This window comes from Antedon bifida, chromosome 2 (assembly GCF_963402885.1).
Source record: "Antedon bifida chromosome 2, ecAntBifi1.1, whole genome shotgun sequence".
Lineage (NCBI taxonomy): Eukaryota > Metazoa > Echinodermata > Crinoidea > Comatulida > Antedonidae > Antedon > Antedon bifida.
Genome location: NC_136227.1, coordinates 5,550,979 through 5,567,848, shown reverse-complemented (window position 1 = coordinate 5,567,848; position 16,870 = coordinate 5,550,979).

Sequence of the window (16,870 nt, the reverse complement as noted above, 5' to 3'; positions counted from 1 at the left end):
CCACCCTAACTTATACTGGACGACTAAGGATGTACCCTAGTACAATCCCACCAAGTGACTTCCAGGAGCAATCCGCCGTTTTCTCACAAATACAGTATCAAATTTCACTCTTGGCCTATATAAAAAATCGTAATTGAGTTACACTCAGATTTAAAAGATAAATGCTGAATTCACAACAGTTGTTTTCCGCCGAACAGGAAGATTCAGGCAGCTCGCTTGGCATGCTGGGAAGGGGATATTCTCAAAACACAATATAGTTGACCCTATGAAGGCGACCCAAACAATTTCAATCATTATCCAATATGACACATTACACAGTTAAAACAGATGTTATAAACATCTGTATTATTTAATATACAGCCGAGAATGTTACATTCTATTTTTACTTCTTTCTGCATTAATTAATATTTACATTTTATAAAAATAGATGGGAAACCACCACAAAAGATTGAAATATATATCATTATTTCTATTGACAGTCGATTCTCTAAACTTTCATCAATGCAACAACGTACTCCCGCCCTGGCTAGTATCTGGGCTAGTAATTATATACAAGGCCCTTGTTGCCCTTACTATATAAGGAAGCGGCGCGAGTGATTTTTTTTACTAGGATGGGTGGGAGGAGAGTTTGCAGGCTTATGTACACAGCGTTAAAAGCTTCACAACATATATAAATAAATCCAGGCTATTACTCAATATTTTTTTGCATCAAGTTTCTTCTTTAATATGATTTGTGAAAATATGTTTTCAATCAATACAATGAATCAATGTACACTTATGTGGATAATGAAACAATGTAAAATTATAATTCTAATGGTAATGATATAATGATGATAGTAACGAGAGAATAAATACTCTCACCCGAACCATAAAAAATTTGGCTGTCGGACATAACAAAGTTTATACTTGATTGCGCTCTAAAAAAAGAACTGAATATATTAAAAAACGATATTCAATACATGAAAAAAACCTCATATGCTCAAACTATAGGTAAGCTCGCAACCTATTCTCATAAATTCAAAATTCTCATTCTGATAGTATACGCAAAATTCATGAGACGTTGCGCACTGTTACATCATGGTAATATTTTGTTTGTAAGTTTTTTGTGAAAAGCGATACACCAAAATGGCAAAAACCGTTCTGACAATAACGCCACGAGCAGATAACAAGAAAGTTAAAAAAACCCAGTAAATTGACATATTTAAGTTATCCGAACATTTGGGTCTCCCTTTTCGTATATTTGGGTCTCCCTTTTCGTATATTTGGGGTCTCCCTTTACGTATATTTGGGTCTCCCTTTTCGTATATTTGGGTCTCTCTTTTCGTATATTTGGGTCTCCCTTTTCGTATATCTGGGGTCTCCCTTTTCGTATAGTGGGGTCTCCCTTTTCGTATAGTGGGGTCTCCCTTTTCGTATAGGGTGTCGGGTCTCTGGTCTCGGGTCTCTAGTTTCGAAAGAACATAAATAAAAATATAAAATTCAAATAATTATAGTAAGCTTTAAAAATTCTTTCCTTACTCTTGTGTTTTAGTTTTATGTCTCATGGTTATAATTGTTGCTTACTTATATGTTACGTTTCGTTTTGTTTTTAATATTTATTTCATTTATTTTCATTTTTTTAAAATAATTCTATGTAAAGATTTAACCACCTATTGTCATTGTACAGCGTTATATAAACCTCTGTAGAATATACCGTATTATAATAGTCGGTTAAGGTATAACCTATTATTTTTTTCTGCTAAAAAGAGGCGAGAAAGTGAACCATAATTCCATTTCTTTACTTTTTTCAAAATGTGTGCTTTATAGATACAGAAGCATCCAAGAGAGAACATGTGGTCAACATATCTGTTTCCGGTACCGAGTACAATATTTTGAAAGTTTGCCTCAATTCCAAACTTATATGTGGTATAAACATTAATGTATTTCCATAAATCATTTGCTTCAGTACATTGGTAAAAGAAGTGTTTATCATCTTCTATTACATTGCATTGCAGGCAAGTGTCTGTATTATTAATATTCCATTTAAAGAGCCTTCTATTGGTAGGAATAATACAATGCAATAGTTTGACATTTAGCTGTTTAAGTTTGTTATCTTTAATATCATTTACTTTTCTTTTCCACGTCAGTGACCAATCGTTCTCTATATTAAAATCTGTTTCCCACTTTGTTTTACTCTTGGTTGGTTCTTTACATTTTTTTTTTATAAAAAAGAGACGAATGTTTTTACAACTCATTTTACTATACTGTATTGATATAACTTCGTTAACTTTTACATTATCAATTTTTGAATAAATTATATCTTTCCATTCTCGTGGTATTGCTTTTAGTAGACATGACAATTCAGCAATCCAATTCGATTTGATATTTAACAAAAATAGTAATTCATTTGTATTAATAAATCTGTTATCAATTATAATATGTTTCATCTTTGTTATACCAGATCTAATCCAATTCCTATAAAGGAGTGAGAAACCATTGTGTGTTATCAAGTTGTTGCCCCATATAGGTTGTTCTATAATTTGTTCATAGGAAAGTGACATTTTGACAGAATATTGATTGAATTCAGCTAAATACTTTAACATTGATTTATATAATAAAGGCATACTACTGTAATGTGTTTCTTTATATTTTACATTTGATATATTTTCAATAACCTCTCTTGGACCTATTTTGTTAAAATACATTTTAGGTAAACACTTCCATTTTGAAGTGTCATCAATGTACAATTTTTTAAGCCATGACATTTGTAGTGCCTTGACTTGAGATCTGAAGTCTGGAGCATTTACTCCACCACTTTTATAATCATTGATTAATGTTAATCTTTTTATCTTTTCTGTTTTATTATTCCAAATAAAATCAAATACAATTTTATCGACTTCATTTAAAACGCATTCAGGGGTATCTATAATACTTGTAGATTATGATTATATTTGATGAATGTGCTTTCATCTTATAAAAAAAAAGTTTATTACTAATGTCTTCAGTATGAATTTTCAACATAATTATAATAAAGAGATACTTTGTTTTTTAACTAATACCGGTACTTATTTATTTATTTCTGTCTTTAGGTGTTCAATGATCAACTTCTTCGTCAACATTTCATATCCATTGAAATCAGCAACAATGGATTATACCAGTAGATTATATTTACATATTTGCAGCCTTCACTATTTATAGAATAAAAATGTTATCAGCATTGAATAAGCCAGTGGGTAAATCTTTATGGAATTCATTTAAAAGCAATATGCTATATAACATTGAATGTGAAACATATAATAATAAAGAAATAAGTATAGAAAAATGAGTAGCTTTAAGAAGTACTATTATGCTAATATAATTTCTAATTTGATACGTTTATATTTATCAGAAAAGGAATTACTGTGATATGAGTTACAGGTGGTACTGATCTATTATGATTTTTATTTCGTTTTATCTTATATATAAATACATTGTATAATTCGGGTTGTAAAATGAAAACAAACAAATGAAAATGAAAAACTCACAAATTCTTTATGTGTATAATATTTTAAAACGAGATAGATGATAATGATGTCAAGGGTATAAAAAAATATAAGAAAATTAATGAAAAAAGGAGGTAATACGGAATTTATAAATGTAAAAATGTTACTGATGAATTGTAACGACATTTAGAATTGACAAAAATGTGTTAAATAATATGATTTTATGTAATGACATGAGATAATAGGAATGTGAATAAAAGTGGTGTTTGCGCCACAAAAGAGAAAAAAAAATGGATTATTATATATAATTATACTTATTTCTATTAACAAGAATTTTCACGGAAAGTTAAAAGACCAGTTGGCATACTAAAAACTACATGGATAGCAAACATAAAAAAAATAAATATATCGATCGATTAATTAATTAATTAAAGATGACCATCAGGCCACCGAAAGAGAATCATGGAAACGATTAGCTAACGTAATGTCTACCCAAAACGAAATAGCGTACCACAAGCCCGTAGCCAGGGGGGTTCGTAGGGTTCGAACGAACCCCCCTTTTCCTGAAGTGCCCTTTCAAACCAGACTAGCCTAGGCATAGGCCTAGCCTATATGATGATTTTTTGCCTTTTCTAGTATAGCCAGCAGGCAAATGTTACTTTTATTACTAAATAGCAAGATCGTATCATAAATAGCTAGTAATCCCGCCGTTTCCAGTGTATTTTCAATTTTCAAATTTATTTTACAAAGAAAATTCGTGATCATTTGGCGACATTAAAAAAAAGTATTATACAAAATTTTTTTCGGTATTTAGATTATTTTGTTTTCGGTTTGTTTTCGGTTGTTTATGGTTGTTAGTGGTTGTTTTCGGTTGTTTTGGTTGTTTTCGGTTATTTTCGGTTGTTTTCGGTAATTAGACTATTCTAACTTATACTGGACGACTAAGGAGGTACCCTAGTATAATCCCACCAAGTGACCCCCAGGAGCAATCCGCCATTTTCTCACAAATACAGTATCAAATTTCACTATACTGTATATTAAAAATCGTAATTGAGTTACACTCAGATTTAAAAGATGAGGGCTGAGTAAATGGGACCAGTGGTCCTACTCTATCTTATACTGGACGACTAAGGAGGTACCCTAGTATAATCCCACCAAGTGACTCCCAGGAGCAATCCGCCATTTTCTCACAAATACAGTATCAAATTTCACTATGATATTAAAAATCGTAATTGAGTTACACTCAGATTTAAAAGATGAGGGCTGAGTAAACGGGACCAGCGGTCCTATTCTAACTTATACTGGACGACTAAGGAGAGGTAACCTAGTATAATCTCACCAAGTGACTCCCAGGAGCAATCTGCCGTTTTCACACAAATACAGTATCAAATTTCACTATAATAATAAAAATCGTAATTGAGTTACACTCAGATTTAAAAGATGAGGGCTGAGTAAACGGGACCAGTGGTCCTATTCAAACTTTTACTGGACGACTAAGGGGGTACCCTAGTATAATCCCACCAAGTGACTCCTAGGAGCAATCCGCCATTTTCTCACAAATACAGTATCACATTTCACTATAATATTAAAAATCGTAATTGTGTTACACTCAGATTTTAAAAGATGAGGGCTGAGTAAACGGGACCAGTGGTCCCGCCCTAACTTATACTGGACGACTAAGGAGGTACCCTAGTATAATCCCACCAATTGACTCTCAGGAGCAATCCGCCGTTTTCTCACAAATATTGAATTTCTAATACCATAAAAACCATAAGCAACACTGAAAATGTAAAAAATACAAAAACGGCGTTTCATAGTTATTGTTGGCTCGAAAAAAAAAGTGGGCTGGCTTATTGTCGGCTGGCTTATTGTTGGCTAGCTTGACACAAGCGAGCAGTGTATCACATTTTCAACAGAGCATTGATGCCCGCCCTCACACGAGCGGATAAGATACACACGTCACAGATCCCATTAAAATAAAATTATGATTGATAATATATTTTGCAATGAATTATAAAACATTTTTATATAAAAGATATTTTATATAGAAACAACAACACAAATCAAAGTTACCTATTGCCGAGTAGGCTGACTAATCTACGCCCAGTAATGTTTTTATGATATAATTAAATTACTATAAAATACATGTTATTAATATGCTAAAATGTTAAATTCAATGTTTCTACCAAAACAAGTTAAATCATGGATTAATCCATGGTTAAATACAGTATTGAAATATTAGTATCCTTCGTCCAGAGCCATATATATAAAGCCATTTTTGTGTCAAAGAATTCGCACGCTGAGGGCGCGCGCGTCTATTTTGCATCAGAGCCATATATTGAGAGAGTTACGGCATTGAATGGATTAGAACAAAGAACTTATAACACAAGAATCTCCTGTTCGTCCGAAGCGCGTAACAATTTCGAAAGGCATTGTGGGATAGAATAGAGCTATGGGTGGCGCCATTGTGAGCCATGGAGTAGGGCGCCCGCATCAAAATAGAAAGTCAAAACCATAGAGGGGATCTGCTAATACTCTATGGGGGTAGAGTAATTGACTTCCTAGTTTGGAGGGGGCGCTTCTCCATGCTGTGAAATGGCGTCGCCCAGTTTGACCTTTTAACCCTGTACTTCCGATACTGTGTTTTGAATGCAAATTGAAGAACAGGAGATTCTTGTGTTATAAGTTCTTTGATTAGAAGCCGTGTTTGTGTCCAACTATTCCTATGTAGCGTATGGAGTTGAGTCTTTTGTTTTGAAAATGTATAACGTTCAAAAGGCTTTAATTATCGAATTTAATATCAAAACAATCAATTTGATTAAAGGTTTTTGTTAAAATAATAAAAAAATTATAAAGTTACTGCGAACATGATTTAAAACAACAAAAATAGCAATTTCGGCACGGCTCTGGTTGTGCGCTCCATGCACGCTCTCTACGCGTTTTTTTTTTTTTTTTTTATTTAGTTTGTACAGCGATTCTCTATAGTAATGCATTGTTTTTACATTTTGTTGTTTATAATCATGTTCGCAGTAACTTTATGATCTCGTTATTATCTTAACAAAAACCTTTAAACAAATTGATTGTTTTGATATTAAATTCGATATTTAAAGCCTTGTGAATGTTACACATTTTTTAAGCAAATTACTCGACTCCATACGCTACATAGGCATAGTTGGACACAAACATGGCCGGCGTGCACACCACGTGACTTTCTAAAATCCGTGAACGCAAAGTCGTAACTCTCTCTATACATGGCTCTGTTTTGCATCAGAGCCATATATAGAGAGAGTTTCGACATTGAATCAAAGAACTTTATAAGTTATTGAATGGATTAGAAGCCGTGTTTGTGTCCAACTGCTCCTATGTGGAGTATGGAGTTAAGTCCTTTGTTTTGAAAATGTATAACGTTAAAAAGACTTTAACTATCGAATTTAATATCAAACAATCAATTTGTTTAAAGGTTTTTTTTGTTTTTTTTTGTAATAACGAAGTTATAAAGTTACTGCGAACATGATTTTAAACAACAAAAACAGTTTCCGACTCTATAATTGCGTGCGCGTTTAGTTTGTACCGCGATTCTCTATAAATTTATAGTAATGCATTGTTTTTACATTTTGTTTTTTTAAATCATGTTCGCAGTAACTTTATGATTTCGTTATTATCTTAAAGATATATTGTACCCATAAAAAATATTTTTTTAAATTTTTTTGTTGAATATGTTATTTTAATGTCACATAATAGTTATTCACTCTCACAAAAAATTGGGTCTGAAAAAAATTTGTTTACCTGAGAAAAATGTAATTTAAAGCAAAAAATGGTCAAATTGTCTGGAAGACAATGAGTTTTTGGATAATTTAACTGTTTATTTTGTCTTTTTATAGGTGAAATAATTTTTTTCCCCCGTTTTTTTTCTAATGGAAGTGAACAACTTCATTAAAACTGCAAAATGGCCTATTCAAAGTCCGATTTTAAAAATCTTTATTTTTCATGATTTTGGGGGACAATACATCTTTAACAAAAACCTTTAAACAAATTGATTGTTTTGATATTAAATTCGATATTTAAAGCCTTGTGAATGCAAATGACTCGACTTCATACGCTACATAGGCATAGTTGGACACAAACATGGCCGGCGTGCACACCACGTGACTTTCTAAAATCCGTGAACGCAATGCCGTAACTCTCTCTATATATGGCTCTGTTTTGTATCAGAGCCATTATATATATATGGCTCTGTTTTGTATAGCGTTTTCCTATTGTTCATGCATTATTTTTAGATGTGTTTGTCTATGAAATAACGCTTATATTGGTAGCATATATATATTGTGTCTATAATAACAAAAGAATAAATGCTAGGGTCTACAAGCAATTCAGGATACATCAAAGCATGAACCAATACAAAAAACACACAAATCCACCGCTCTTTTTATACAGTATATGGCCCTCTGTGTGTTTTTGACACAAACTTTTCAGAGACTCGTTCATCATTTCATTTGTAATAATTTGCCTTTATTATTTTAATATTGTTCATACCCTATTCAATATTAACAAATATATCCACGACACTTTATTAATTTATTTAGTCATCAAAGCATGCATTATGAATTGAAAATATTACATAATTGTTATTAATAGGACGTAGTTATGGGATGTTTTGTTCCAAAATCAATCAATCGAACTTTATAATGTACTAGCGCACGCGCGCGCAATATTCTTTGCCGCAAGTATTTCACCGTAAAATGTGCAATTACATTTTTTTTAATGTAAGAAAAAGTTTAAAGTATTTTCTTGCTCCTATACTTTACATGCATTAACGGAGACAAGTTTGACACAAATTGATCTGCATATCACGTGACTATAATCCAATGTCGTAACTCTTTATATATATGGCTCTGCCTTCGTCAACAAAAACGCACCCTCTAGCGCCCAGTGGACACGGACTGTATAGTCGGCAGTTTTTTACTATAAATAAATTGCATAAAACGAACAATTAAATATCCAAATATTTATTTAACATGATGTTAACGTGTAGTTTAAACCAATATGATGAAAACTCTACCGGTCGTCCAGGCTTAGATTAAGTGAATGCTGATCGAGTCGTAGCATGTACTTAATTAGGAAGCAATCACCTTCATCTGAAAATTAAAGAACAGTTTTTTTCTTCTGTTTAAGAATAGTAGCATAATTTCTGTCTTCATTAAACTCCTCAATTTATCTTTATTTTTTAATTATTACAAAGAAAATAAATATAATTGTCATTGAAAAATGATATTTAAAAATGTTCTATAATATGGATTTTGGATATGACGCCAGTAGAAGGATACACTACATTAATTGAACCATGGTTAAATTAAAATTATTATTTCTTCGTGATTGAGCTAACCAGGGAGATGTTTATTTTACATCTCCCTGAGCTAACCAACCATTTTTGGGTTCGATGCTTTTCGATGTTTCTGAAATACTCAAGTAGTATACGTATTAAACTCCATATGTGCCAAAATATTTATCTTTTTACTAATATTAAGTCAAAACTCCGTCTGGAACCCCGACTAGGTGCCGATGTCTATATGGAACATCACTGGTGTATTCTGCTTGCCATACCATACAAGATTATTATACAGCTTTACAACTTAAAAAAAAAATCAAACTGTTCCTGGGGAATCCACAACCTTGCAGTATAGTTTAATTCTTACGTGTAGAAAATTATAATTTTGTACAGCTATTATTTTTCTAATAATAAACTAACCTCTAGTTATGATATCATATATGCTTATTTATAAAAAATGTCATTATATATGAGTAGGCCTATTTATCATTATGATTTACAAATACGAATTCAATCAGGAAAACCCCTATATTTATATCATAAAGTCAGATAAGATAGGTACATGTGTTGATCTTCTTTGAAAAATTCCATTGTTAATATCTTTGTTGATTATGTCATGTTATTTGTATGCCTACAGAAGTCATCATCACCCTTTTATCTTATCATTTATATAGACCAAACTTTGGATACAAACACAAGTTAATTATAGAGACACGGTGCCGATAATGATTGATCTGTATGTTTAACCATGTTTAAGGTAATGCCGTAAACAAATATATTGTGAAGTCAAATATACTGATAACGGGTAAACGTGTTGATAAAGTAAGACAATGGAAATTAGGTAATGACTTTATCTGAAACTGAATCATATAAATATCTTGAAAACGCCATATTTGACCCGGTGACCTTATTTTCAAATGATTTCGGTAACTTCTACAGGATTTACATGTCTCCATAACTACTGTAGAAAGAATTTATTTTAGTTTCTAGATAAGTATATTCATTTGAGAACAGAATTTTAAAAGTAACACTTCGGCTTCCTATTATGAAAATTAACTCATTAATAATTATGTAAACCAGATGATTATGCAGATGATTCTCGAGTGCAGTAGAACCCATATTAAGATAACACGATAGAACCCAAAACATTGTTCCCTAAATATGGGTGTCCCCTGAAAAAATATATTATGATTATTTGGTCCTTTTCTTTGTATTGCTTTCTACTGTTATGTATTGTATTTATTGTATATCGAGTTGATAAAATGTATTAATTAATGTATCCTTATGGTTGAATCAACCCTTTAATAGTAGGAGTAGGGGTTGGTCGTAATGGGAAACATATGTTGCTGTTCGTTTCGTGAGAAAGTGTACCCTATACAGGAGTGTCCCTTAAATAGGGGTGTCCCAGAGGAGGGAGTTCTACGTATGTACTGTATTGAAGGAAGATTCAGCGTAACTGGTATACTTTTCAAATGTAGGCAAGGCTATGTGTATGGATACAATTTACTTATCCACGGTGTACCAGATATATCTGTGTCAAGTTACATCCAGAGACCAAAATGCTTACTTTTCAGGCAGTATCCTCCATTTTGTGAAGAATCGGCAATTCACTTGCAACTGCATTTACAAGGCACAACTGCAATGCATAGAAAGAAAATTTACTAGTAATTGCGCCCACTCAGACAACAACAAGTTGAGTTGAGAGTTTTATATTTACGAATATCTGTACCTCTCGTTTTACTACGTTCGTGGTTAGCGTATAATTTCTATGCTACAATTTACCTTTTGAATTTTTGAAATTATAGTTTGATGGACAAAATTGTATTCATTAGTGACCACTATTTACTAAATAATTCTTTTTTTCTAATAATTTTTTGAAAACAAATCGAAACGTCACACGCACGCGTATGTTACTTACTATTGGGTATAACCTGGCCTATGCATATTAAAATATAAACCAGATGAAACAATTTTTAGAAAAAAAAATATTTATGCTAATGAGGTCACTTTGTTGCATAAAACATTGAGGCCCAACTTCAAGAAGGGTAGTATGGGTCAATAAGGTTGTCCACAATCTGCATAAAATTCCAGTCACATTTGATACAGTGCATAAAATCTCAATGTGTTTAGATAAAAGAAACCAACTAAAACAGAACTAACGTACGTCATCATCACTGTACAACCACCTGCAATGCTCACTTACAAGCAATGGTTGGTCATTATGATAATTCACATATTTTATAATGATATAGTACCGTAACTATCTTACCAAAGAAAAAAAAAGAAACAAAAGAAAACTAATAAGATTTAGTAAAGAATGCTGATAGTGTTTATCGATTATTGCTCCAATCAATAAAGCTTATAAGTACCTTATTAATTGATTGTTGTGAAAGAAAAAATAAAGTGAAAGGCTTAATCATGATCTGTAAAAGCATGATCAACGATAAATATGTATAATAATAGCCATTTTAAAAGTTTATTTTAAAAAATCGTTCAAGTTTATTTTGATAATTATAATAATAAGACATTTATTGGTAAATATTTATATTTTGCTTATTATCGGTTAAACATATTCATATTCATTCCTGAATCAGATGTCTTCTGTGTCATGTGTCATACAGATCAGTTGTGCTTTATCATGAATCGGCTCTGTTATCTTATCTTTTTCTTTTCAAATGAAATCAACGTCATAAACACCGTAGAAGTAAAAAAAACAAAAGTAAACACTTGAAAAACTGCTGACTGTAATTATGTGCCATTAGGGAAATTACATAATATTATTATTGTATTGTGCAACAATAATTAAAGAACAAAACAAAAAACGAATAGTAAACTTAAACTAAAAGGAAAATAAAAAACAAACAAATTTAAAAAAACATACTATTATAATAGTAAAATAAAACAACAATAAGAAGAAGAAAAAAGTCCTTATAATAGAACATTGCCGACAATATTTTAACATAAGTCAGAATCGGATTTTAATAAACGATACTAAAGATCTGAATAACAATTTAACACTAAATAACACCAATATAAATCCAAAAAGCAAATTACTGAACAATTACAATGCTGTGGGGGTACCAGTCACTGGCTGGATCTCAAATCAAAACGACAAACAGCCAGAAAGAAGCGTCAAGCTTTTAGATAACACTATTTCTTCCTCGCAGGTTAATGGAAGAGTACTGGAGAGAAATTTATAAATCCAGTCGTGAGCAGTGTGAGGTGGACTGGAACAACACCAATAACTTGGTTTTTCCGATAGTTTTTTTTAAATACTATTGCATCTTCTACGACTATTTGTTTTAATAATCTCGTTCAATCTGTTCAGTTGTTTATATAGACATATAACAGCTACAGATTGCCATTGGACCAATGAAGTGTCTCAAAAATAATGAACAAATAATGCTCAGTAGAAGGAAAGATAATGATAATTGATTACTCAGATTCAGGTAGGCTTCCCACAAAACTAAACAGTGAAAGCTGATGAGAAAGGTAGGTTTAATTTGTTTATTTCATCACATATATAAGCCCGATTATGTTTTTAGTCTTTTGTTGCGCATCGCGCACAAATGGGTCATTATAGCGTATTTGTAATGTACGTAGTCTTTAAGATTTGTAACTTTTTTCATGTTCTTTGTTGTCAGTAGCGCAGTGAGCGTCTTTTTTTAGACGGCGGATGCTTGCGCTTTACAAATTTCCATTATTATTTTAGTCGCGACTCTACAGCTCATTATGTCGGTCGGTTGGTCGGTAAACACTAACTTCAGCACGCGACTGCAGCCATGTATATGACCTTGTTTGAAAGAAAGCTAAAGTCCACATTCGCCTTTTCCCTATAGATCTAACATTAAAACATCCTAATGAGAAGATAGCCTGCTTATTTAGATAAATAACATTATAAAATATAAACTATTTAATGCTTTTTATTTTCTCAACATCACAATCCACACACTTTATCCTATGGCAGAATCTGGTTTTGTTTTTTTTTTTATTTTACCATAATAACGAATTTAAAATAACTTTTTCTTAATAGTTGGTTTATTATTTATCATCATCATTTATTAAACATATTTTAGTTTTTACATTATGTGTGACACAAACCCGTTATATTTAATCAGTGCATTTGATGGCCACCTGAAACGTTTTTAACGAATGCACTTTCTTTTTGTTTTCCTTTTTTGTGGCGTAAACACCACTTTTATTCACATTATTATCTTTCATGTCATCACCATAAAATCATCATATTTTTTTCATTATTATCACATTTTAAGTTAATTTCTAATGTCATTACAATTTTATCGGAAACAGTCTTGTAAATTGCATTTTTGGCCTCAACGAACGCAAGTAAGTTTTCTTAAACTTCTACGCTTTCGTTAAGTTAGAGAAAGATTAAATAAAAAAATGGCAAACAATGATTCTAGACGTTATTCTACGTTATATTCCACCATAAAGGTGTTGCCATCTTCCTTGTTGTTTTACATGTTCAGATCCCTAATGTAATTAGAGAAAGTGTTGTAATACTATAATATCTCTATTAAAATTAAACCAAAAGCAATTTTTAAATAGTGAAATTCATGTTTTTCAAGGACTGACTCAGAACTTTTGGATGTTTAGAAACAAGAAAAAAAAGACAATATCCAAAATTATGACAATTATTTAAAGTCTAGGTTCATTTTTCTAGTTTAAGAACCATTTTTTGTTTTCAATCATATTTTAGGAAAATCCAAATTGTGTAAGTCATTGACTTCACAATGTGAGCTTCCCCATGCCCACCTTTACCTCAGTATTATATCATACTCAACTTTCAGCAGAATGTATCTACTTTCTGTTATATATTGTGCTCTGGGAATGAATGATAACACTAAGTATTTCACTAAGAAATTAGACCATGTGCTAATGTTCAGCCATCTTGTAGAACTCCTTATTGGTCTCCAACCAGACGTTGAATTGGTAATATGAATATATTACATTACTTCCTTCTTTTAAAATTAAGTCAAGTGATACAGATATTGGTTTTGTAAAATACAGTATTAATTATAGTATGGCTATCTAACATAACATTCTAAAACTAAGTAACAATAAACATACAGTAATACATATAACAAAAACAAGATCTTCTAGATTTAAATTAACTATATAATGATTACATCTTATTTCCCTTTTCCTTTCTCTCTCTTTACATCAGATGTGGTATCCAACATCATGTGACTAGGATGTATTATTTTAAACAATCGTCCTATCTTTACTTCATACTTTCTTAATGAACATAATACCTTTATTACTACTATGCCATTTAGCCATTTATCTAGTCCTTTACCTTGTGTTCTCATGTTTTTCACTTTTACTTTGTCTGACACTGAAAAGATTCTTTCTGATTGTGTTTTAGGATCTTTATGTAGTTTTTGGCTATATTGTTTACATTCTGTTCGTTCTGCTAAACTAGGATTTACTAATGACAGTCTTGTTCTTAAATTTCTTTTCAGAAATAATTCAGATGGTGTACACTTAGTAGTTGTATGAGGTGTCATTCTGTATCTGAATAAAAAGTAGCTAGTCTAACTTTGATATTATCCTTTTTGCCTTCAATCACTTGTTTTGTTAACGCCTCTTTAATTACTCTAACCGATCTTTCGGCAGCCCCATTTGTGGGTGCATGATAAACAGGTGAAAACGTTAATGCAATACCATTATTTTGGCAAAATATAAGTATAATAATATAAGTCTGTACTTGCAAACTGAGGACCGTTATCACAAACAATTTCCTCGGGTAAACCGAAACGTGCAAATATTAGTTTTAGTTCCTCAATGGTTCTAGTACTTGCGGTTGTTTTCATATGAACTACCTCTAACCACTTTGAGTGACTATCAATTAACACTAAGAAATTATCTTTATCCTTCTCACAAACATCAATGTGAATTCTCTGGAATGGTCTAGTTGGCCATTTCCAAGGAGTAAGTGGTGTGGTAGGTAAACAACTCCTAACACTTTGGCATGGATTACAACTCTTAACCATATTCTCAATATCTAGATCAAGCTTAGGCCACCACAAGTATGATCGGGTAATTGCCTTCATCTGGCAAATTCCAGGGTGTTCCCAATGTAATTCTTTTAGCATTTTATCTCGTAATTCAGTAGGAATAATAACTCTAGGACCCCATAATAGGCAATTTCCAACACATGTTACCTCAAGCTTTTTCTGTAAAAATGGTTTCAAACTATTATTTTCACTTAGAAGTTTACATGCAGCCTCATTAGGCCATCCTTGCTTTACATAATTAAGTACCTTACTTAAAGTTTAATCTTTAATAGTCTTTCGTTCAATTTCATCTGCTTTGATTGGAAAGTCTTCATCAATACTGATACTGTAGATCGCATGTTCAAGTTGTTGGGTTTCTTCCTTATGTGGTAAGCGCGATAATGCGTCTGCCACTGCATTGTCCTCCGAACGTATGTATTCTATTTCGTAGTTGTATTCGTTAAGTAGTAACGCCCACCGTTGGATTCTACTAGCTGCTACTACCGGCACCTCGGTGGTTGGACCTAGTTAATGGTTTGTGGTCCGTACGAATCGTAAATTTTCGACCTATGAGATACTTGTTAAAGCGCTTGATTGCATAAATAATTGATAACGCTTCCTTCTCGAGCTGTGCATAACCTTGTTCACTCTTTGTTAGCGTTCGCGATGCGTAATGAATGGGTCTCTCTGTATTATCATCCATTATGTGCGAAATAACAGCACCTATGCCATAAGGACTAGCATCAGTACACAACATTAATGTTTCTTACACCAGTCAAATGCGTTTTGGTGATCCGCTGCCCATTTCCACTCTACGTCATCTTTCAACAGTGTATTTAATGGTTTCAATACTGTAGATAAGATCTGTAAGAATTTCGAATAAAACTGCACCATCCCTAGGAAGGATCTTAGTTGTTTGGTGTTTTGTGGCTGCGGAGCCTCTTTAATCGGTTTGATTTTGCTATCAACCGGAATACCATGTTTGTCGACTCGCAATCCCAAATACACTACTTCGCTTTCCAAAAATTTGCACTAGGAACTTTTTAGTTTTACATTGTTGTCTTTGAAACGTTTAAATACAGTCTCTAATACTCTTAAGTTCTCGGCTTCGGTTTTCGTATGGATCAAAACATCATCTTGATTGCATAAGCAACATTCAATCCCTGTTAACATCTTATCCATTTGTTTTTGGAACAGCTTTGATGCAGGTTTAATTCCATACGGCAGTTTGTTAAACGTATATAGACCTTTGTGTGTGTTTATAGTTACAAACTCTTTACTCTCTTCGTCAAGCTTTGTAAATACACGTTTTCCTGAAAGTTCAGAGTACAAATCATCAGCACTGGGTAAGCTGTATTCTTCATCTGTTATATGTTGGTTTATGGTAACACTATAGTCCCCACAAATTCTAACAGTACCGTCGGATTTAGGAACCACTACTATAGGTGATGCCCAATTTGATTTTTCTATTTTCGTTAGTACATGTTCATTTTCTAATCTAACCAACTCTCTTTCTACTTTAGATTTCATTGCATATGGTACAAATCTAGCTTTACAATATATGGGTTGAACATTTTGTTTCATGTTAATATGAACTTTCTCTCCTGTAATACCTTTCTTATCAGACTCAAACAATTGTGCATGTTCTTTTAACAATGCCTGTAACTGAGAATTATCTCTCAAATTTACACCCTTATCTTTTTGCAGACTATTTACATTTCTGGAATTTAAGTTTTGGGTTATTTTTGACCAGTCTAGTTTAACCACATTAAGCCAATCTACACCAAGTAAAGTCGGTTTAGCTTTATAGTCAGCTACGTTAGCACTCAGATAGTGTATGACATTTTGTTTGTCCACAACTTTACACTTAATCTATATATAAATTTACGTAAGGGCAAAATTCGATAAATCGCGGTTTATTTCTAGAATTTTTACTCGATGGTATATAAAGTTGATTCGTACTTTCGGTACTGATTTTAACCATCTGATGTAACCCTGTTTACTAATTAAATTGAGTTAAATAATTAGTTATTGACAATTAAAACGAATTTAGGTTCAACGATTTG